Source organism: Macaca thibetana, chromosome 13 (assembly GCF_024542745.1).
Source record: "Macaca thibetana thibetana isolate TM-01 chromosome 13, ASM2454274v1, whole genome shotgun sequence".
NCBI lineage: Eukaryota > Metazoa > Chordata > Mammalia > Primates > Cercopithecidae > Macaca > Macaca thibetana.
In genome coordinates this window covers 77,078,767-77,101,288 of record NC_065590.1, presented here as the reverse complement: position 1 = coordinate 77,101,288, position 22,522 = coordinate 77,078,767, and the positions used below count along the sequence as shown (strand labels likewise).

At 40.2% G+C, this 22,522-nt stretch overlaps 1 long non-coding RNA gene across 2 annotated transcripts in view; it reads right to left on the bottom strand.

The window, feature by feature from the left end:
• LOC126933848 (uncharacterized) overlaps positions 1-22,522 on the bottom strand; it is a 110,187-nt gene that overhangs the window by 86,469 nt on the left and 1,196 nt on the right. The window lies entirely within an intron of this gene.

Below are 22,522 nucleotides of genomic sequence, written 5' to 3'. Positions count from 1 at the left end.
GTGTCAGAGAAGGCCAAGTGTGGAGCCAGAGGTTTCATCTCTACCAGCTGGCAGCGACCCCTCCTACCTCCCACCATCCAGCCATGTGGTGGCAGTGGAGACCATGTGGGGAGCCTCAACTTCTGCCCCCATCCTGTGGTAATGAGACAACCCTCCCTCTCCCCACTAGGGAGGGGCTAGGGGCTTGGAGGAGGCCTAGTGGAGAGTTAAGACCTATACCACTGCCTAGTAAAAATCAAGCCACCTCTTCCCATGGTGTCAGTGAAGCCATGTAGGGAGCAGTGTCCCTCCCAGCCAGGGTGTGTAAGCCCAGAGGGAATCAAGAACACCCACCTCCACCCAGCAGCACGGAGGAGCACTGCCTCATAAGTGTCAACGGAGGCAAAGTAGAGAATCTGGACTTCTGTCCCCGCTCCTGGCAAAATGGGCAGTACTTTCCCTTACCCCCAATGAGCTCACACTAGATTTTATTCAACACCTGCTAGAGCCAACTAACATAAGTTTGAACAAGATTAAAAATCCTATAACATAAAACCCCAAATATACAAATTCTAATAGAAAAATATTCATCATACCAAGAGCCAGGAAGATCTAAAACCGAATAAAAAGACAATCAATAGATACCACCACCACTAGGTGCTGTGGCTCACCCCTGCAATTCTAGCACTTTGGGAGGCCAAGGTGGGAGGATCACTGGATCTCAGGAATTCAAGACTAGCCTGGGTAACATATGCAATTTTGTAGAGACCCCCCGTCTCTACAAAAAAATTAAATTAGCTGGGTATAGTAATATGTGCCTGCGGTCCCAGTTACTGGGGATACTGAGTTGGGAGGATCACTTGAGCTTGGGAGGTTGAGGCTGCAGTGAGCCATGATCATGCCACTATGCTCCAGCCTGGGTGACAGAGTGAGAACCTGTCTCAAAATAATAAGATGCCACACCAAGATGACAAAGATGATTACTGACAAAATGTTTAAAGTGGCCATCATAAAAATCCTTCAGTGAGCAATTACAAACATGCTTGAAACAAATAAAAACACACAGTAAAGAAACAGAAGACATAAAGAGGAAACAATGAAAATTTTAGAACTGGGAATCATAATAACTGAAATTTTTATAAAATTTAATGGATGAGCTTATAGCAGAAGTCAGTGTAAAACCCCAGTGAACTTGAAGACAGAAATTACTCAATCTGAGCAGAAAATAATACAAACTGAAAACAAAACAAACAAACAAAAAAGAACAGAGCCTTAGGGATCTGTGGGACTAAAACAAAAAACCTAACACTGGTGTCATCAGAATTCTGGAAAAAGGGGAAAATAAGGGCCAGGATGAAAAAGTCCTCCAAGATATAATAACTGAAAACTTCCCCAAATTGGCAAAAGATGCAAATCTACAGATTCAAGAAGCCAAGAAAACTCCAAACAATATCAACCCAAAGAAATCTATACTAAGTCATGTCACAGTCAAACTTCTGAAAACTAAAGACAAAAAAAAAAGAATTCTAATAAAAAAGGACATCTTACGTGTAAGGGGAAAACAATCTGAATGACAACAGATTTCACAAAAGAGGCCATAGAGTTCAAAAGGGAAGTGGCACAACATTTTTCAAGTGTTGAAAAAAGACTTGTCAACCCAGAATTCTATATCTAGAGAAAATATCCTTTAGGAATGAAGGGGGAATAAAGACATTCTCAATGAAAGAAAACAAACCAAACAAAGTTGTTGCTAGCTGACCTACACTGGAAGAATAGCTAAGAACATTCTCTAAAAAGAAAAATAAAATGGTTTTTAAAAAGAATATCGGAACAATAGGAAGAAAGAAAGAGAACATAAGCAAAAAAAATGGATAAGTACAATATTTCCTGCTCTTGAGTTTTTAAAATTAGTTGATCACTGAAGCAAAAAATTATACACTCTCTGATGCTATTCTCTGTAAAGAGGAAATATGTAAGACAATTACAAATGGAGATAGCAAAAAGAACTAAGGTTTCTATACTTCATCTGAACTGGTAAAATGTTGGCAATGGACAGTAATAAGTTATGTACATATAATGAAATACCTAGAGAAACAACTTAAAAAGCTAACAAAGACATGCATTCAAAAAAGTATAACTGAGGGCCAAGCACAGTGGCATGCACTTGTAATCCCAGCTACTTAAAAGGGCTGAGGTGGGAGGACTGCTTGAGCCCAGGAGTTTGAGACTATATTTAGACAACACAGCGAGACTGTCTTAAAACAAAAAAATCAAAATCAAACCAAAAGTACTTAGAGGAAACAAATTATTTTTAAATTTTTTCAAGTAACCCACAGGAATGGGAAAAAAAATAAAAACTAAAAAATAAAAATCACAGAAAACAAATATGGGGGAAAATAACAGCATATTTAAGTCCTAACATAGCAATAATTACACTAAATTCAAATTGTCTTAATAAACTAAGAGAGGTTGGCAGAGGGATTAAAACACATATCCAAGTCTATGTTGTCTACTAGACATTTAATTCAAATATAACAATATAGATTTTAAAAGTAAAAGAATGGAAAGCAATATACCATGAAAACATTAATCAAAAGAATACAAGAGTAGCTATACTACCATTAGATAAAGTAGACTTCAAAGCAAAAAAAAGTTACCAGGGACAGAGAGGAGCATTACATAATGATAAAAGAGTAAGTCCAGCCAAGAAGATACAGCAATCCTGTTTATGCACCAAACAGAGCTAAAATATATGAAGCAAAAACTAATAGAATTAAAAAGAAAAATTGACAAATCTACAATTATGGTTGGAGACTTAAACCTCTCTCAAAAGTGTATAACAGAGAGAAACAAGACAGAAAAATCAGGACAGATATAGCACTCAATACCATCAATACTAAGATCTAACTGACATTTAGAGAGCACTTCATCCAATAACAGCAGAATACACATTCCTTTCAAGTGCCAATGGAACATACCAAGAAAAACTATATTCTGTGTCATTTAAAAAATAAAAACTTAATAAATTTAAAACAATTGAAGTCATACAGAGTATATTCTCTGATCACAATGGGATCAAACTAAAAATCAATAGTAGAAAAACAGAAAATCTCCAAACACTTGGAAACTAAACAACACACTTTCGAATATCTCCTGGGCCAAGAGAAAGTTTCAAGGGAAATTGTAAAAATACACTGAACTGAACAAAAGTTAAAATACAACATACCAAAATTTGTGGGACACCACTAGAACACCACTGAAGAGACATTTTTTAGCACTAAATACTTCTAATAGAAAAGAGAAAAAGCCTGAAATCAATAATCTAGCTACACACCTAAGAACACTGAGAAAGAAGATAGAAAAACAAACACCAAAACAAGTAGAAGTAATACCATAATAAAGAGCAGAATTCAGTAAATTGAAAACAAAAAACAATAGGAAAAAACAATAAAAGAGAAAGCTGGTTATTTGAAAAGATCAGTAAAATGGACGAGTCTCTAGCAAGACTGACAAAGAAAACAGAAAAGATACAAATATCAAGAGTGAAAGAGGCAGTATCACTATAGACCATGCATATGTCAAAATGATAAGAGAATACGATAAGCAATTTTACATCCATAACTTTGGCAACTGAAATGAAAAGGATCAATTCTTCAAAAAAAATGCAAACTACCCCAACTCACCCAATATGGAATGTATGATGTGAATAGCCCTACAACTACTAAGTAAAAATTTAAAACTCCCAAAACAGAAATCTCCAGGCCCAGATGGCTTCACTGGAGAATTCTATGAAAACTTTAAAAAATTAGCACCAATTCTATTCAATCTTTTCCAGAAATTGAAAATGAGTCAATACTTCCCAAATAATTTTATGAAGCTAGTATACCCTGATACCAAAACCAAACAATGACAGTACAAAAACAGAAAACAGCAGACCAATATCCCTCGTGAATATAGATGCACATAACATTACCAAAATATTAGCAAAAACAACTCAGCAATATAAAAAAAGAATTACATGCCATGAACAAGTGAGGTTTATTCCAGGGATGCAAAGCTAGTTCCATGTTCAAAAATCAATACAGTCATTGTTAATACATCTACATACTAGCAATAAACGTGAAAAACTGAAATTTAAAAATAGAACACTGGCCAGGTGCAGTGGCTCACACCTGTAATCCCAGCATTTTGGGAAGCTGAGGCAGGTGGATCACCTGAGGTCAGGAGTGTGAGACCAGCCTGGCCAACATAGTGAAACCCCATCTCTACTAAAAATACAAAAAATTAGTCAGGCGTGGTGGTGGGTGCTGTAATCCCAGATACTCGGGAGGCTGAGGCAGAAGAATCGCTTGAACCCAGGAGGCGGAGGTTGTGGTGACCTGAGATCATGCCACTGCACTCTAGCCAGGGTGACAGAGTGAGACTCCATCTCAAAAAAAAAAAAAAAATACTATTTACAATCATTCAAAAAATAAAATGCTTAAGGAGTGCAAATTTAACAAAACATAAGACTAGTATGCTGGAACTACAAAATACTGATGAAAGAAAGAAAGAAGATCTAAATTAATGGAGAGTCTTACCAGGTTTGCGGATTAGAAGACCACACACACAGCTACCGTATGACCCAGCAATTGCATAGGTGGGCATACATCCCACAGGGGTAGCAAAACATGTTCACAAAAAACCCGTACATGAGTACTTAAAGCAGTTTTATTCATAAGAGACAAAAACTGGAAACAACACAGATGGCCATCAATGACAAATGATTGCATGTACTGTGCTACATCCCTACCATGAAATACTATTCATCAACCAAAAGGAATGAACACGGTGGCCCACGCCTGTAATCCCAGCTACTTGGGAGGCTGAAATAGGAGAATCTTTTGAACCCAGGAGGCAGAGGTTGCAGTGAGTCAAGATGGCACCACTGCACTCCAGCCTGGGCGACAGACCGAGACCCTCTCAAAAAAAAAAGAAAAAAAGAAAGGGAGGGAGGAAGGGAGGGAGGGAGGGAGGGAGGGAGGGAGGGAGGAAGGGAGGAAGGAAGGAAGGAAGGAAGGAAGGAAGGAAGGAAGGAAGGAAGGAAGGAAGGAAGGAAGGAAGGGAGGGAGACAAAAAGGAATGAACTGATGATACATGAACAGCCTGGAGGAATAGCCAGAGAATTATGGTGAGTGGACAGAAAAGCGAATCCCCAAAAGGTTACATACTGTGTGGTTCCACTTATATAACATTTTTGAAATGGAGACCAGATCAGTAGTTACCAGGAATTAAAGCGGGAATAGGGTGAGAGGGAAGTGGGCGTGGCTATGTCAACATGAGTCATCCTTGTGGTTGTGGAAAAATGTTCTCTATCTTGACTATATCAATGTTCATAAACTGGTCGTGATTTTGTCCCATAATTTTTCAAGATGAATTTAATTTTTTAAAAATATTACATATATATTTGTTGAAAAATAAGCATTAAAGAAGTGTATAATATAAAAAGTTTCTTGTAAGATACCCAGACCATACTCATTCCCTTCACCCTCTTCCCATACCCCTCACCCATACACACACCACCTCTAGAGAAATACTATTAATGGTTTGATATATTTTACTCTGATTCTGTTTTGGGGAGGATTTTTTGACAGGGTCTTGCTCTGTGGCCCATGCTAGAGTGCAGTATCACGATTACAGCTCATTGCACCTTTGACCTCCCAAGCTCAAGCGATCCTCCCACCTCAGCCTCCCAAGTAGCTGGGACTACAGGCTCATGCCACCATGCCCAGTTAATTTTTGTTTTGTTTGTTTTGTTTTTGTATAGATGGGATTTTCTCATGTTGCCCAAGCTGGCCTTGAACTCCTGGGCTCTAGCAATCTGCCCGCTTTGGCCTTCCAAAGTGCTGGGACTACAGGTGTGAGCGACCGCGCCTGGCCTACTCTGATTTTTTGCATAACCTAAATTATCTATCTACCTTTATATATAATTTACATTTTTAAAACCAAAAGTGGAATTATACTAAACATAGTCCTGCAACATACTTTTCTTATCCAATATATTTTGGGCATTTTTTCTATATCAGTACTTTATTGCTATCAATGGCTACACAGTATTCTACTGAATGGCTGTGTCACGATTTATCAGTTCTTATAACGGTGGAAATATATATGTATTTTTCTTTCAACATTAAAAATGTTGCTGAAAACAACTATTTATTTGTGTTAATGTATTTCTAGTCTCATTTCCTAGAAGTAGAAAATGTGAGACCAGTTTTTGCCTATTTTAAAATGTAATAGATTTTGCCCATTGCCCTCCACAAATATTGTACCAATTTATATCATCATCAACAGAGTATGAGACTCTACCTGTTTGCCCATACTCTCAACACAGACATTAGGCTTTAAAAATTCTAGAGTCATATTTGTGACAATAGTGAAAATGTGGAAAAGAATGTGTCCCCAGACATAGGAGTTTGTGTTCCAACACTACATACAAGGGTAAGACATTGAGCCAACAGTAGGCTTGAAGAAACAGAAAGGTAGAAACAGAGTGAAATAGAGACAGATGGACGGATGGGCATATATATGGATGGTGGGTACATTTGATTCGGCTGAACATTTTTAGAACAAGCACACAGCTTTGAACATGCCCTGAAGGCAAGTGCCATGAATATATTGGATGGTTTCAGTAGTGAGAAAAATACCATTATATATAAAAACAAAAAATGTGAAATTCTAAATTTGACTAGTTATATCAAGAACAAAAGTCTGGGCCAGGCACAGTGGATCACTCCTTGAATCTCAGCACTTTGGGAGGCCGAGGCAGGAGGATCACTTAAGCCTAGGAGTTGGAGACCAGCCCGTGCAACAAAGTGAGACCCCCATCTCAAATTTTTAAAAATTTATTTTTAAAAAAGAAAGAACAAACAAAAGCCCTGAAAGCTGAGCAGAAGTTCTCCAGGAGCCATGCAAAGAATGGGTGCAAAACACAGGTCAGTGGGCAGCTCTGCAGAGTGGCCAGGAGTGTAACATGGTCACAGCATCAGGCACCTATAGAAAGGGGATAATAGGAACAGGCCCACAGTGGAGGATGCAGCAGTGAGAAGATGGGTACAGGAAGTAGAGAGGGAGTGTGGTGGCCTCAGACCTCCCTCCAAAAGAACCGGCTGCAGGGAGCACAGCTTCCCGCACAGACCTGTCCCTGGTCTCTGGCACCACTGTCCCCCTCAGAGAGCCACACTGTCCCTGGCACTCACACCCCATGCCTGAGCATGCACCGGGTGCGATTTCTGCCTGATGTGGGATTCTGCTCACAGGCTGCCTTCTTCTGGGGTTGCCCCATTGTCCGAAGCTCTTCCTACCCAGTCCTCCTTCCCTCCCTCTCTCCTTCCACAGGTGTCAGATCTACATCGCGGGCGGTTGGCTCTTTGGCCTACTGCGGTTCACGTCCCTCTTTCCTTCCCAGGGGCTTCCTCCATTTCGTCTTTGGTACATCTAATCCCATCTTGGCATCTGCTTCTTGAGGCGCCTGAGCTGACTGAGAGAGAGAGAGAGACGGGCATCTGACAAGTCACAAAGGGCAACCTGCTCCTTTAGACTTCACTGTCACCCTAGCATCACACCCGGGATTGCAACGATTAATCACTCCTCACAAAGCCATGGGTTCCTCATCTGTAAAGTGAGAGAGATGGGCTACATTATTTCCAAGTCCTTTCGGTTCTGTGTTGCCACAAACTTAATTTGTTAAGATTTCAAATTTGAGGATGTGGTCTCTACTGCCAAAGAGAAAGGATTTCCTTTGACCCTATTAACCAATAAATGGGAATGAATCTTTCTTATGGACAGTGCAGTGATTAATCCCAGGGTATGGTGACGTACCAGGCACAGAAGGGGAGAAACAAAACGGACAAGGGAGGAAGGCTACCAAGAACTGGGGGTATAGGAAGGAGACCAGTGTCCTTGGGTTCCTGCTTGAAAACAGAGATGGTGCAGAGATTATAACCTGCCCTTACTTTATTGACTTCTTTTTGAAAACTACAAAGGGTTTACAGGCTTTTTAAAAAGTCAATCAGGCTGGGCACAGCAGCTCATGCCCGTAATCCCAGTACTTTGGGAGGCCAAGGTAGGAGGATCACTTGAGGTCAGGAGTTCGAGACCAGCCTGGTGAACATGGTGAAACCCTGGCTCTACTAAAAATACAAAAAAATTAGTTGGGCGTGGTGCTGACGCCTCTAGTCTCAGCTACTCCACAGCCTGAGGCATGAGAATTCCTGGAACCTGGGCGGCGGGGGGGCGGGGGGAGTGGAGGTCGCAGTGAGCACTCCAATCTGGGTGACAGAGCAAGACTCCATCTCAAAAAATATATATTTTTTAACAAAATAAAAAGCCAATTGATACATAAGTGTATAAACTGCTTAAGGGTGCTCATTGCTCACAGTATGTTTCTTTCCAAAACTTCCTATTTTACACAAACCCATATACAAATTTTTTCTTTTGAACTTTAAAAATTATAAAAGAAACAGATGTTTATCGTAAAAAAAATAATGTTTTTTAGAAGAACCTGAAGCTTACGGAGGAAAAGGGTAAGTTTCACTTGACCTGTCTCCCATTCCAGTCAACTCCAGAGAGCTAACACATACATAGGAATACACAATCACCTCCAGGAAACCTCTCCTCCTATTCCAAACACACAGCTCAAATTCAACAAGTCCAAAATAGGACTCCTGACTCTCCTCACCCTACGCCCACTTGCCAAAGCCATTCCTTGAGGCCCCTGTGCTTCCCTCTCACTAAAGGGCTCCAATATTCATTTCATTACTCAGGCTAAAACCTAAGGGTCAGCTCTGATCCCTTTCTTTCCCTCACATCCCACGTCCGATGCATAAGTCCTGTCTACTGGAACATGTTATATACCTCATATGTCATCATTTCTCCCCATGCCCTTACACCGCGGCCCTGGTGTAAGCCCCATCTACTCTCATCTAGATCTCCGCCTCCACTTCTGGACTGATCTCCATGCTTCTAGGAGAACCAGAGGGGCTGTTTTAAAACACAAAATGAAAATGAGCTTTGGCCTATGGGCATTGTCTTTCTATTACACTTGGAATAGAACTCGACCCCCTTAGTCCTACAAAATCTGGCATCTGCCCCACTTTCAATCTCCTTCCTTTCATTGCCTATGCCCCACAAGCCTTCCCAAGCCATGTGAGCTCCTTCCACTCAGGGACCTCCAATTTCCCATCCCCTCTGTCTGGGATGCTCTTTTCTACCATCTGCACACACTGTCCCTTCTCAAATATTCCTTCCCACGCAATCTCAAACAGCCACCCTACCCCAACTCCACTGCCTAGTTTTCTTCAAGGCATCTGCAATCATCTGCAAGTATTCAGTTATTTACTTTTCAGTTTCTCTCTCACTATAGTCCACCACCCATGAGGGGCAAGGACTTGGTCTTAGCATGGCACCCCCAGTTTCTAAAGCAGTGCTTGGTACATAGGAAGTGCTCTAATAACAATTATTGAAAGAATAAAAACACAAGTGTGTTTTTTCTCCTCATATAACCAAGATTTTTATTTATTTTTTAATTTAATTTAATTTAATTTAATTTTTGAGACAAGGTCTTGTTCTGTCACCCACAGAGTGCAGTGACATGATCATGGCTCAACTTCTGGGTTCAAACGTTCCTCCCACCTCAGCCTTCCCAACAGCTGGGAGCACAGGTACACACCACCATGCCCGGCTAATTTGTGTATTTTTTGCAGAGATGGGGTTTTACCATGTTGCTCAGGCTGGTCTTGAACTCCTGGGCTCAAGCGATCCACACACCTCAATCTCCCAAAGTGCTGAGATTACAGGTGTGAGCCACCTTGTCTGACCTATAACCAAGATTTTTTAAATAATGGCTTTAATTCTCCTTTTAACTTGCTCTTTTCTCTTTAAAAATATTACACAAACACCATTCTATGTTAGCACATATAAACACATCTTACAACACAAAATATCATAGTATATCTGTATTATAATTATTGAATCATTTACTTACTGATAGACATTTAGATCATTACCAGCTTTTTTGGTATTACAAAGAGGACTTCAATGAACTTTCCTTTGTATATATTTTTGTACCCTGGTATAAATGTTTCATACACTAAGTTTCAAGAAGTGGAATTGCTGGCTTAGAGTTTTGCTGCCCTTTAGGGAGATAACTGTGGACTAGGAGAATGATCATGTCTCCATTTGAGAATATTTGAGTTTGTATTTCATCCTTTCCATGTACTTGCTCTGTGAGATCTGCAGTCTCTGAGATTCAGCAAAAGTCCCCCTACTGTCTATACATCCATGTGAGATCATGGGAATGTTAAGTATTTCTAGAACATAAAGTTCTGTAGAAAAGGAAAAATTGTCAATCAAGTAGTATAGAGCAGTAGTCAAGAGGATGGGCTCTGGAGCCATCCTGTTTGAGTGTTAATATTAGGCACCACTGTTTACTGTGTGCCATGGACATGTAACCGAACCACAGGTTCAGTCACTTGCTGCTTGACGAATTCAGTGAACAAGAGCAAAGTCTGCTATAAAGAAAGTGACTTTTCATTCCAAAGTGAGCTTAGGGGAAGAAGTACAGGCTCCTGCCTTTAAGGGTATTGCTTCGCGTTTGGGGCAGAAAGCAGGGGACTTGAGATGAGCAGCATGCAGGAGAGGAAGCGAGCAGGTGGGGTTCTGTGTGACTGGCATTTGTGCCTTCTATCTACCAAGAAGTCAAGCTGGTGCTATTGCAGGCAGAGTTAGGTTGTAAAGTGGCCATTGTCTGAGATACTGTCCGGGTACAGAGAGTTCTGTCTTGGGCATACTTTTAGGTTGTAAATGTAAACAGACTGTTGTCTCCTGAGACAATCTCCTAGTGGCAGAAGCTCTGGAGCTTCTAAGTAAGCACACACTTAGACAAGCTTGCTGTGTAGGGAGTGTCTAGTGAAGGGAAGGTAAAGGTGATAACTGCATTTCTAAACAGATAAGTAGGAAGTGCGGAACAGGGGAGAAGGAGGAAAGAAAAAAGAAGAAAATAATAATTTAAAAAATAACTAATTCCCTTTCTCTTTGAAAAATGGGGGTACTCAGTTATAGACAGATTATTCAACCCTTCTATTACTCAGATTTTTCATCTGTATCTAAGATGGGCTTAATAATAGATCCACTCCATACAGTTGTTGTGAGGATTACATAAATCAATGTGGGTAACAAATATTTAGAATACTGAGGAGCACATAATGAACACTATACCACTACTATCATTATTGTTATGATGCTGTTGTGATTTATTTGGGAGCATAAAGCATTACTTCATGAAGAACAGAGCTAACTAAATACTTCTTGATACTTTTTTTTTGCTTACAAAAAAGGTCCTCTTGTCTTCAGAAACTGTAAAAAGTTCTCCAACCACTTCCTTCCCTTTCCCTAAGCTTTCTTACCCTTTGTCTTCCTTTTCAGCTCGTTCACACAAAATACTTCACATACGTCTATTCTATATTCAAGATATGTCACTCAAACTGGATTAAAAAAAAAAAAGAAAGAAAACCCTAATATTTCTCAATGTTTTCTAGGAAATAAACACAATGACAATAGCACTGCTCTGAGAAAATGCAAAGAAAAGAATAGAAATTAAACACGGCTGCCAGTGTACTACACTACCATGTAGCATCGCCAAAAGCCACTGCTTGTTATTTGTTATTTGTGGTGTGTTCATCTTGAAATTCAGATAGCCAGTCCACAAAAGACAAAACTCAGCCCTGCTTGAAGTCTTTCTGCAGAATTCTAACTGACCTAAGCTTTACTAGTGAAACAGAGCTGTTACAGTGGACACAGTTAACCCTCTTTTCCTGGTACATGTTAGGTGACACGAGGCTTCCCAGGAACACAGTGGAACACAACGGCCATGGCGCTGGAGAAGGAGAAGCCTATTTAGAATTACATAAACAAACATTGATCTGTGATTCCATCCATCGTGTACTTATTATCTTTGTATCTTTGAAATTCTGTATCTCTTTCTCTCTCTCCCCAAGAAGCCATCCATTTGCTCATTCTCCAAAGTCCATTGGAGCCAGAGAACACACCCACAGAGATAAAAAATATGCTAGCCATGAGCCACTTCTCCGCTTACTGATACGATTACAACCTTCATCAAAACAAAGAGCTTCCTATGAACTCCGTAGGATAAAATCCCAGATCAAAGCTTATTGAGATGGTACCAGTTAAAATTCAGAATTACAGTAAGGATGTAAAGGTATCTTGATAGAACTCCTAATTCACTCAGTCTTATCACCAATATACATTTAACAGACTCATTTAATTGACATTCAATAAAGATTTGCATACAGTATTCAATTTTCCAATAGTGAGCTTCTGATCCTGAAAACCCAGGTTTTGGAAAACTTGAAATTGAGGTTCTTAAGACTTTAACGTCTTTGTGTTAAAAAAAAAAAAAAAAAAAAAAAGTAATTAAACTTTAAAAGAAATGAATTAGTCTAGCTAAATTTCTTTGACTGACACTTATCGCCTGTCTACTATCTGTTCTCAGCCTGGGCTTTCAACATTGTCCTATACAGATACTATTCTGTTGAACAGAGCTCCCAAGTCTTCCCATCTTCCCCAAGCACACTAACAGTTCCTGTCTCAGAGCCTTTGCTCAAGGGCAAGTTAATCACTGAGGAACTTTTATAACAGATGTTGCAAGGTATCCCTGCAAGCTGCATAATAACAACACAGCTCTGTCTGCCCTGAGTAGAGCCTTGCTTCATTTGGGAAATGCCATTTCTCCAACTCCAGTCCTATGGTACTAGGGAAGTATGGGGGCTGCCGATGAGAAGACCCCAAACACCTAACCTTGGCAATCAGTCCCTGATCCAGTCAAGCCAAACAGAATCCTTCTCTGGGACTCTGTCGACTTGAGCCTACAGGGATAAGACTTTCCAGTCAAGAAGCCACAAGGACGTAAACATGGAGTACAAGGGACCAACCTACAAAGAGAAAGACAAGTAGCAACAGAGCCAGCCAGTCTTGGCTGCTTATAAGTTTCCTAAGGCCAGATCCAACCACCCTTCCTGTTCTTCAGTGATATGGGCCAATAAATTTCCTTTTTATGTTTCAGCTCCTTCAAGCTGGATTTCTGCTACTTACAACCTACTAGTGCTGACTGATGCTGGTAGCTCTGCAGAAGATGCAAATTCTTCACATGATCTTTTTTTGTATCAATTCTCTGTAACAGCCGAGGACAAACTAAAATTAAAAATGTTTGTGGCAATACATTTATCTTTACCTGTTTTCTAATCACTAATATTAAACATATCCATTGTAAAATATGTTTATGAAAACCAGGACAGTGCAGAAAGGCAATATTTCAGATGTCTGTACATATATAAATACATTTGATCTTATTTTACAAAAATTGGATCAGACCCTGTATAGAATTCTACATAGCTTGCATTTCCCAATTAATAACGTCTTTTGGACATCATAATATATTAGTTCATATAATCTGCTTGGTGCTTGGTGGGTTTTTTGTTTTTGTTTTAAATTTAAATTTTAAATTTTAATTTAAAAAAAAATTAAATTTTTTTTTTGTGTTTTTCTCTTCCAGTAACTTGCTGGTGTCTTAAATGTGTATGTTTAAAGTGTATCCTCCTAAATGACTATCATTGGTAATGGTGGTCACTGGGAGTGTATGCACAGTAATCCCCCCCATTCATGGGGGATACATTACAAGACCCCCAGCGGATGCCTGAAACCATAGATAGCACTGAACCCTATATACACCATGTGCTTTCCTGTACAGTAATGGGCAGGTAGTGTGTATAGCTTGGACAAAGGCTGATTCATGCCCCATGCAGGACAGGGCAGGACAGAGCCAGATTAGATCACACTACTCAGAACAGCACGCAGTTTAAAACTTATAAATCATACATCCATGTTATGTGTGGGGGAAAAACCTTGTAAATTGTTTATTTCTGGAATTATCCATTTAATATTCTTGGAACTTGAAACTGAAGGTCGGGGGAACTACTGTAATCTCATTGACAGGATTCTCGTTTAGAGCCCAGAGACCTTTCTACTGACCTTTTGTGTGCAGATAGGTGTGGAAAGAAGTCGAATGACTAGTTTTTCATTTCCATGACATAAATCAGGTCAGACTTTTGGCAATATTTCAAGTATTCTCTCCATTCGGAGTTGAACCACAAAAGAGAGCTATCAAGCATCGGCCTGGCAGTCTGCGAGGTGACCTTAACACTCTGTCACGTAGATGGTACACAGAAAACAGCAAAAGCTGCTTACCTTGAACTCAGCTTCATAATCAAGAATCACGGCAATCACAACAAGAACCAACACAGCAGCAGCTTTTATTGAGCATGTAATAGGTGCCAGGGACATTGACTACGCACTTAAAGTCAGCGTAGTCAATGCTCACAATCACCTAAGTTATGACTATTTTTTGGTAATTATGTGAAGCTCTCCCCACGGTCAGTGTGTCTGTCAGTGCTGGGGTCTGACCTTGGGCACACTAACTCTAAAGCTTGAGTTTCTCACCACCATTTTATTCTGCTAAGTGGCCCCACCTAACTGGGGACATTTATCACTCCTTATCCCAAGGCTCAGATTTTGAAACGTCAAGTGTTTATTGTCAGAAAAGTGTGTGAGTGTTTTACTACAGTTTTTGTTTTTAACATAATGTAGGGGAAATATTAGAATATCCTCTTGGTAGTTTTGACCTGATGCAGGTAGAGCTACGGGGTGAACTAATGCTCTGTTCCCTGACCACTTAAACATTATCTTGAGTCGGGTTTCTGGAAATAAGGTACATTAGAAAGAACACAGTTATGTGTATTAACAAAATTAAAATGAATTGTATGCAGCACCAAGTAATTAAAACAAGAAAACATGAAATATGACTTTAGGAAAACAGGTGATATATTAGTTTCCTATCACCGCCATAACAAATTACCACAAATGCAGTGGCTTAAAACAACACAACTTTTTTTTTTCTTTTTTTTGAGATGGAGTCTCGCTCTGTCACCCAGGTGGCAGTGCATTGGCACGGTCTCAGCTCACCGCAACCTCCGCCTCCCAGGTTCGAGCAATTCTCCTGCTTCAGCATCCCAAGTAGCTAGGACTACAGGTGTGCACCACCACACCCGGCTAATTGTTGTATTTTTAGTAGAGATGGGGTTTCACCATGTTGGCCAAGCCGGTCTCAATCTCCCAATCTCAAGTGATCCACCCCCTCTGCCTCCCAAAGTGCTGGGATTACAGGTGTGAGCCACTGTGCCCAGCCAAAACAACATGAATTTATTATCTTACAGTTCTGGAGGTCAAAAGTCTAAAATGGATCTTATGAAATTAAAAAAGAGGCTAAAGTGGCAGAGCTGTCTCCATGCTGGAAGCTCTAGGAGAGACTGTTTCCTTGCCTATTTTAGCTTCTAGGGGCTGCCTCCATTCCTTGACCCCTGGCCCAAATCACTGTACTCTCTGCTTCCATGGTCACATCTCCTTCTCTGACTCTCTTAACTTCCTTTTCATTAGAAAAGCTAGTTTTTTAAAGTGTGGTAAAATACACATTAAATGTACCACCCCTGTTCAGCACGGTGACTCCTGACTGTAATCCCAGCGCTTTGGGAGCCCAAGGTGGGAGACTCATTTAAGGCCAGGAGCTCAAAACCAGCCTAGGCAAACTAGTGAGACCTTATCTCACTGTTTTATTATTTTACAAAAAATTAAAATTAAAATTAACCAGGCATGGTGGTGCATGCCTATAGTTTCAGCTACTTGGGAGGCTGAAGGAAGAGGATCACTTGAGTCAAGGAGTCCAAGGTTACATACAGTGAGCTTGATCATGCCACTGCACTCCAGTCTGGGCAACAGAGCAAGACCCTATCTCCAAAAAAAAAAAAAAAGTACCATCTGAATCATTTCTAGGTGTACGGTTCAGTCGCATTAAGTATATTCACATTGTGTGCAACAGATCTCCAGAACTTTTTCATCTTTGTTACAGTGAACTAAATACGGCCTGAGAAGGACTCTGTACATCTATATTTGAGTCCCTGTGGACGAACTGCCACCTGGTTTAATAGTAGACAAGACTGAAAACCTAATTTAGGAGTATGCACCTGTAACAACCGCTGGGTCTTGGCCAATCCCAGAGGCCGTACTTCAACCATGAATACACAGCTGAGTGTTAAAACTGTGCTCAAATAAGGCAAACACCAACCTGTAACCAATCCAGCTGTTCTGTACCTCACTTTTGATTTCTGTAGGTCATTTCCCTTTTTTAGTCTATAAATCTTCTTCCACCACGTGGCTGCACTGAAGACTCTCTGAATCTGCCCTGATTCTGGGGGCTGCTCCATTTGCGAATCACTCGTTGCTCAATTAAACTCCTTTAAATTTAATTTGGCTGAAGTTTTTCTTTTAACATCTTATAAAACGGAAACTCTATACCCATTAAACAATAACTCACTTCACCCAGCCCCTGGCAAACACCACTGTACTTTCTGTTTCTATGAATTTGACTACTTTATATACCTCATATAAGTGGAATCATACAGTATTTTTCTTTTTGCGACTGGCTTATTTCACTTAGCATAATGTTCTCGAGGTTCATTCATGTTATAACATGTATCAGAACCTTCTTCCTTTTTAAGACTGAATCATATCCATTGTATGGATATACCACATTTTGTTTATCCATCCACCCATCAATGGACATTTGGGTTGCTTTCACCTTTTGGCTTTTATGAATAATGCTGCTATAAACATGGGCATACAAATAGCTTTTCAAGACCTTGCTTTCAATCCTTTTGACTATATACCCAAAAGTCATATTGCTGGATCATATGGTAATTCTATGTTTAACTTTTTGCTGTACTGTTTTTCATAGCAGATGTACCATTTCACATTCCCACCAATAGTCCACAAGGCTCTCAATTTCTCCATACCCTAGTCAACATAACTTGGTGGTGTCTTAAATGTTTATGTTTAAAGTGTTATTTTCTGTTTTCCTCTGTAATAGCCTTCCTTATGAGGTGATATTTCATTGTGGCTTTGATTTGCATTTCCCTAATAATTAGCAAAGTTGAGCATCTTGTTAGTCCCTTGCTCTGACTCTGACCCTCTTTTACAAGAATCTTTGTGACTATACAGGGCCCCACCTGGATAACATACAAATGTTAGAAAACCTAGTTTAGTTTTTAAATTGTGGTAAAATACAATAATCTCCCCATCTCAAGACCCTTAGTTTAATTCCACCTGTAAAGTCTCTTTTGCTATGTAAGGTAACATCTTCATAGGAGATGAGGGTATACACATCTTTGGGTGTACTATTATTCTGTCTTCCATAGGTGAGTACTATGCTTCCAGAGCCAAGAGAAGAAAAAGTTTGAGGCTGGGCGCGGTGGCTCAAGCCTGTAATCCCAGCACTTTGGGAGGCCGAGGTGGATGGATCACGAGGTCAGGAGACCGAGAGCATCCTGGCTAACACGGTGAAACCCCATCTCTTCTAAAAATACCAAAAATTAGCTGGGTGGGGTGACACGTACCTATAGCACCAGTTACTTGGGAGGCTGAGGCAAGAGAACTGCTTGAACCCGGGAGGCGGAGGTTGCAGTGAACGGAGATCGTGCCACTGCACTCCAGCCTGGGTGACAGAGCAAAACTCTGTCTCAAAACAAAACAAAACAAAGTTTGAAGAATTAATGTTTGGTTGATTATTTCAAATACTGTATAGAATTTGTGCAGGCTAAAATGATTGGCTAAGTTTTATGATCAGTGTCCTTTATGATAGCTTTTAGTAAATTGGCAGGGCCACGCACAGAATAAGGTGTTGATATTTTTTATCTTAACTACTTAACTTGTGATTATAATTACATATATTTATTTCCCCCTGATATGGACTGATTGCTCATTTCCCCATAAAATTTATAGTTTGAAGCCTAATCCCCAATATGATGATACTAGCAGGTAGTGCTTTGGGGAGGTAATCAGGTCATGAGGGTGGAGCCCTCACAAATGGGATGAGTGCCCTTACAAGAAGACACAAGAGCAAAATGATCTCTCCATCAGCTATGTGAAGATACAGCAAGAAGGCAACTGTCTATAAGCCAGGAAGCAGGCCCCCACCTGATGCCAGATCTGCCAGTGCCTGGATCTTGGACTTCCCAGCCTCCAAAATTATGAGAAATAAATTGTTATTTAAGTCACCAGTATATGGCATTTTTGTTATAGCAGCCCAAACTGACTAAGACACTTCCTAAAGGAGCTATTCTATTTACATTATCCAGAGCGCTCATAAGCTCAGGTTAAAGTAAACACACACTCACTCACACACACAAAATCCAGTCTCAGGCTTATGACACCTGTACTCCACACGATCTTCAGGATCCAGGTTCCTCCCAGCTCACTGCTCCATTGTCCCCAGATGGCATCCTGGTCCCTGTGGTACTGGCATCATCCATGATCCAGGCAGCAAGATGGAGGGGAAACAATTAATAAGATCTCAATATAAAGCAAGGGGAAAGATAGAGGGAAGTTATTAAAAGGTTATTAGAACCGACCAGTAAGAAGTTACTGGGGTCTAAACTGGAGTGTTGGATATGAGGGCAGGTCACTTGTATGTAGAGCCCAGACAAGACAGAGATGATAAACACTTGCGGCCATTGAAGCAGGCAAGGTATTGTGGTCCATGAACAGACACAGGGAAGTGACGGTCCTAGGCCTAAAGGAATGTTTGTTGTTTGTCTCTGTGTTGAGAGGAGATATAGGATCCATTTAGGACAGAATGGGCTCCAGGATGCAGCGTGTTCTGGAATAGGTGTCCATCAGGCATTGAGAATTACCAGGAGAGACTACCTTTTATCCAAACCTGCAGAAAATACGTGATAGAGGAAGATATGCTGAGACAGAAAATGTAAGGCAGTTCATTTCCACCGGTCTTAATCTGACTCTAAATTATGAGGCAAGACTCTCCGCAGAGAGTAAGACAGGTGGGTGGAGGCCCAAATGTTCCAGGGCTTGAGGAACAAGGAGAAAATTTACCAGGCTGTGGGAAGTTCAGAGAGGCAATGGGAGACTCACTGCTGATTTCACCCACCTGAAGAGTGGTCTCACCTCTAAAGGAGCAGCTCCAAAAGCAGGAGAAAGAAAATCAGAGCAAAGGAGAGGTCCACGGAAGCACCATTAGAAGGGCACTCGGGCCAGGAACAGTGGCTCGTGCCTGTAATCCCAGCACTTTGGGAGGCAGAAGAGAGGAGATTACTTGAGCCCAGGAGTTCGAGACCAGCACCAGCAACATAGCAAGATCTCATCTCTACTAATAAATAAAAAGAAGGGCATTCTGAAAGCCTGACTCAGGGTTTGTAGTTACTAAATAGAGTCATCAACTGGGGACACAGCATACAATTTCAGACAGAAAGTATAGTCAATAACTCAAATAAAGCAGCAGGGTATGTTGGTGTACATTGGTATACTCCTGTTTTTGATTTTATTCAAAGAATGTCAGTAATAGCATATGTCAAATGACAAAGGAGTTTTTAATCCCAGAAACACAAAGCTAGTTTAATGTTGGAGATGGGCTAATGTAATACATATAAAGAAATAGAATAAAGGGGAAAAAAACATGGTCATCTCAATGGACACTAAAAAATATTTAATAAAATTGCATGCCCATTCTTTAAAAAAAGGAACATTACAAACTAGTAATAACTTTTATGAATTTGTCTGACAGAAATATTCACAGATATACTCAAAGATACACGAGCAAGAATTTAAAAAGAAATAAAAGGCCGGGTGCGGTGGCTCATGCCTGTAATCCTAGCATTTTGTGAGGCTGAGGCGAGTGGATCATGAGGTCAGGAGATCGAGACCATCCTGGCCAACATGGTGAAACCCCGTCTCTGCTAAAAATACAAAAATTAGCCGGGCATGGTGGCATGTGCCTGTAGTCCCAGCTACTCAGGAGGCTGAGGCAGGAGAATCGCTTGAACCCAGGAGGTGGAGGTTGCAGTGAGCTGAGATCATACCACTGCATTCCAGCCTGGGCAACAGGGCAAGACTCTTGTCTCAAAAAAAAAAAAAAAAAAAAAAAAAAGACAAAATGACTAGAAAGTAGGCAGCAAAACTGTGATCATTTACAGACAAAAACATTTTTCCATCCAGAAAATCCAGGAAAATAAACTACAAAATCATCATGTTTCCTACAAAACAAATAACTGGTTAGGTTAGAGATGTAATATATAATATGGGAAGTTCCCATTCACAGTAGCCACCTGCATTAGTTTGCTAGGGCTGCCACCACAAAACACCACGGAGTGGGTGGCTTAAACAGAAATGTGTTTTTTCACAATTCTGGAGGCTAGAAGTCTAAGATCAAAGTGTTGGCAAGTTTGGCTTCTTCTGAGGCCCTTTTCCTTGCATTGCAGATGGTATCTTCTCAATGCATTTTCAGAAGGCCTTTTCTCTGTGTGCCGGCATCCCTGGTTTCTCCATGTGGCCTAATCTCCTCTTCTCATAAAGACACCAGTCAGACTGGATTAGGGCCCACCCTAATGACCTCATTTTAATTTAATCACCTTTTAAAGTTCCTACCTCCAAATACAGTCACATTTTGAGGTACTGGGGATTAGGATTTCAATGCATGAATTTCAGTGGGAGAAACACAGTTTAGCCCATAACATTCCCAGAAAATATACAATACCTAAATACAATCCTAAAATGTTACATAAAAAACCTAGAGGAAGGCAGCTACACCATAAAATTTTACTGAAAGACATAAATGAACATTTGAATAAATGGAAAAAAAATGCACCATGCTCTTGGTGGGAAAGTCTTAGTATTATAAAGTTTCAATAAAGTATCAATTTATTCCAATTACTTTACTGGTAAAACACAACTCTAACTGAAAGCCCAACAAGATTTTCTTCAAACCTCTCACCCTTTCTTTTTCGTTTCTCTTACGTATTTCTCAAATCACCTTTAATTGTATACTCTTTATTTCTAATGAGTGTCCCACTATCAGCTCAGACCCAGCCTTTCACCCCAAATCAACCTTCTCAACCACCTTATATCTGGCAATGGGAAACCATCACCCTATCAGTCACCTAGGATAAAACCTCTGATTTTGAAAATTCTGTCCTTAGCCCAAGTATAAAGTCAGTCCTGTGTAGCCCTTCCTGCTAAAGTTAAACCTGCACACCTTAGCTCCATTCTGTCTGCCTTCCTTACCTCTGCACATCATCATCATCTAGATTCATCTTTCTAAAATACGATTTTCATTGTTATTTTTCAAGTTTACAAATACTGTAGTCGGTAAGTCTACTGGGTGACCTTGGACAAGTTAGTTAATCACTGTACCTCAGTTTAGTCATCTATAAAATGGGGATAACAGTATTTATCTCATAGGGTTGTTATGAAAATTAAAAGTTATAATTTTAAGGCACTTACAACAGGAAAAATTTTATATGTATTGTTAAATCAATAAACATTGTCCCCACTGTTTTACCTGATATCTAAAGTGTTCATTTCTGCGGGTTTAAGCATTGTGCTCTCTTTCCAAGTGATTATATTCAGAAATACTTGAATATTTTATCCATGTACACAGTTGTCAATTACATCATGATTTTTAACTGAAGGCAACCCACATGTCTATCAGCAGAAAAATGTTTATAAAAGATGGTGAAAGCCGGGTGCATTGGCTCACACCTGTAATCCCAGCACTTTGGGAGGCCAGTGCGGGCGGATCACCTGAGGTCAGGAGTTTGAGAGCAGCCTGGTCAACATGGTGAAACCCCATCTCTACTAAAAATACAAAAATTAGCCGGGCATGGTGGTGGGCGCCTGTAGTCCCAGCTACTCGGGAGGCAGGAGAATTCCTTGAACCTGGGAAGTGGAGGTTGCAGTGAGCTGAGTTCACACCACTGCACTCCAGCCTGGGCAACAGAGCAAGACTCCGTCTAAAAAAAAAAAAAAAAAAAAAAAAAAAAAAAAAAAAAAAAGATGGTGAAGTCATACACTATGGAAAACTATGGAGAGAAAGGTAAATTTGTAGATAAAAGACACATCTGACATGAAAGGATGGCTATATAGCACATTGTTAAGTGAAAAACAAAAGCAGGTTAAAAACAAGAAGTACAATATGCTTCTATGTATAATACATTCAGTTTGGGAAGAATAGAAGGATACATATGAAGCTGTTAGAAGACAGAAGTCTCTTATCAAATAAGGCAGTATGACCTTCCTACAATAAACGTGTAACTTTTATATTAAATAATTAATATTAATTGAAAATAAAGAAATATAAAGGAAAAGAAACTAAAATACTGTATGTTTAAAACTTCTGGCCGGGTATGGTGGCTCACACCTTAATCCCAGCACTCTGGAAGGCCACAGCGGGCGGATCACGAGGTCAGGGTTCCAGACCAACCTGGCCAACATGGTGAAACCCCGTCTCTACTAAAAATACAAAAATTAGCCGGGCATGGTGGTGTGCGCCTGTAATTCCAGCTACTCAGGAGGCTGAGGCAGGAGAACT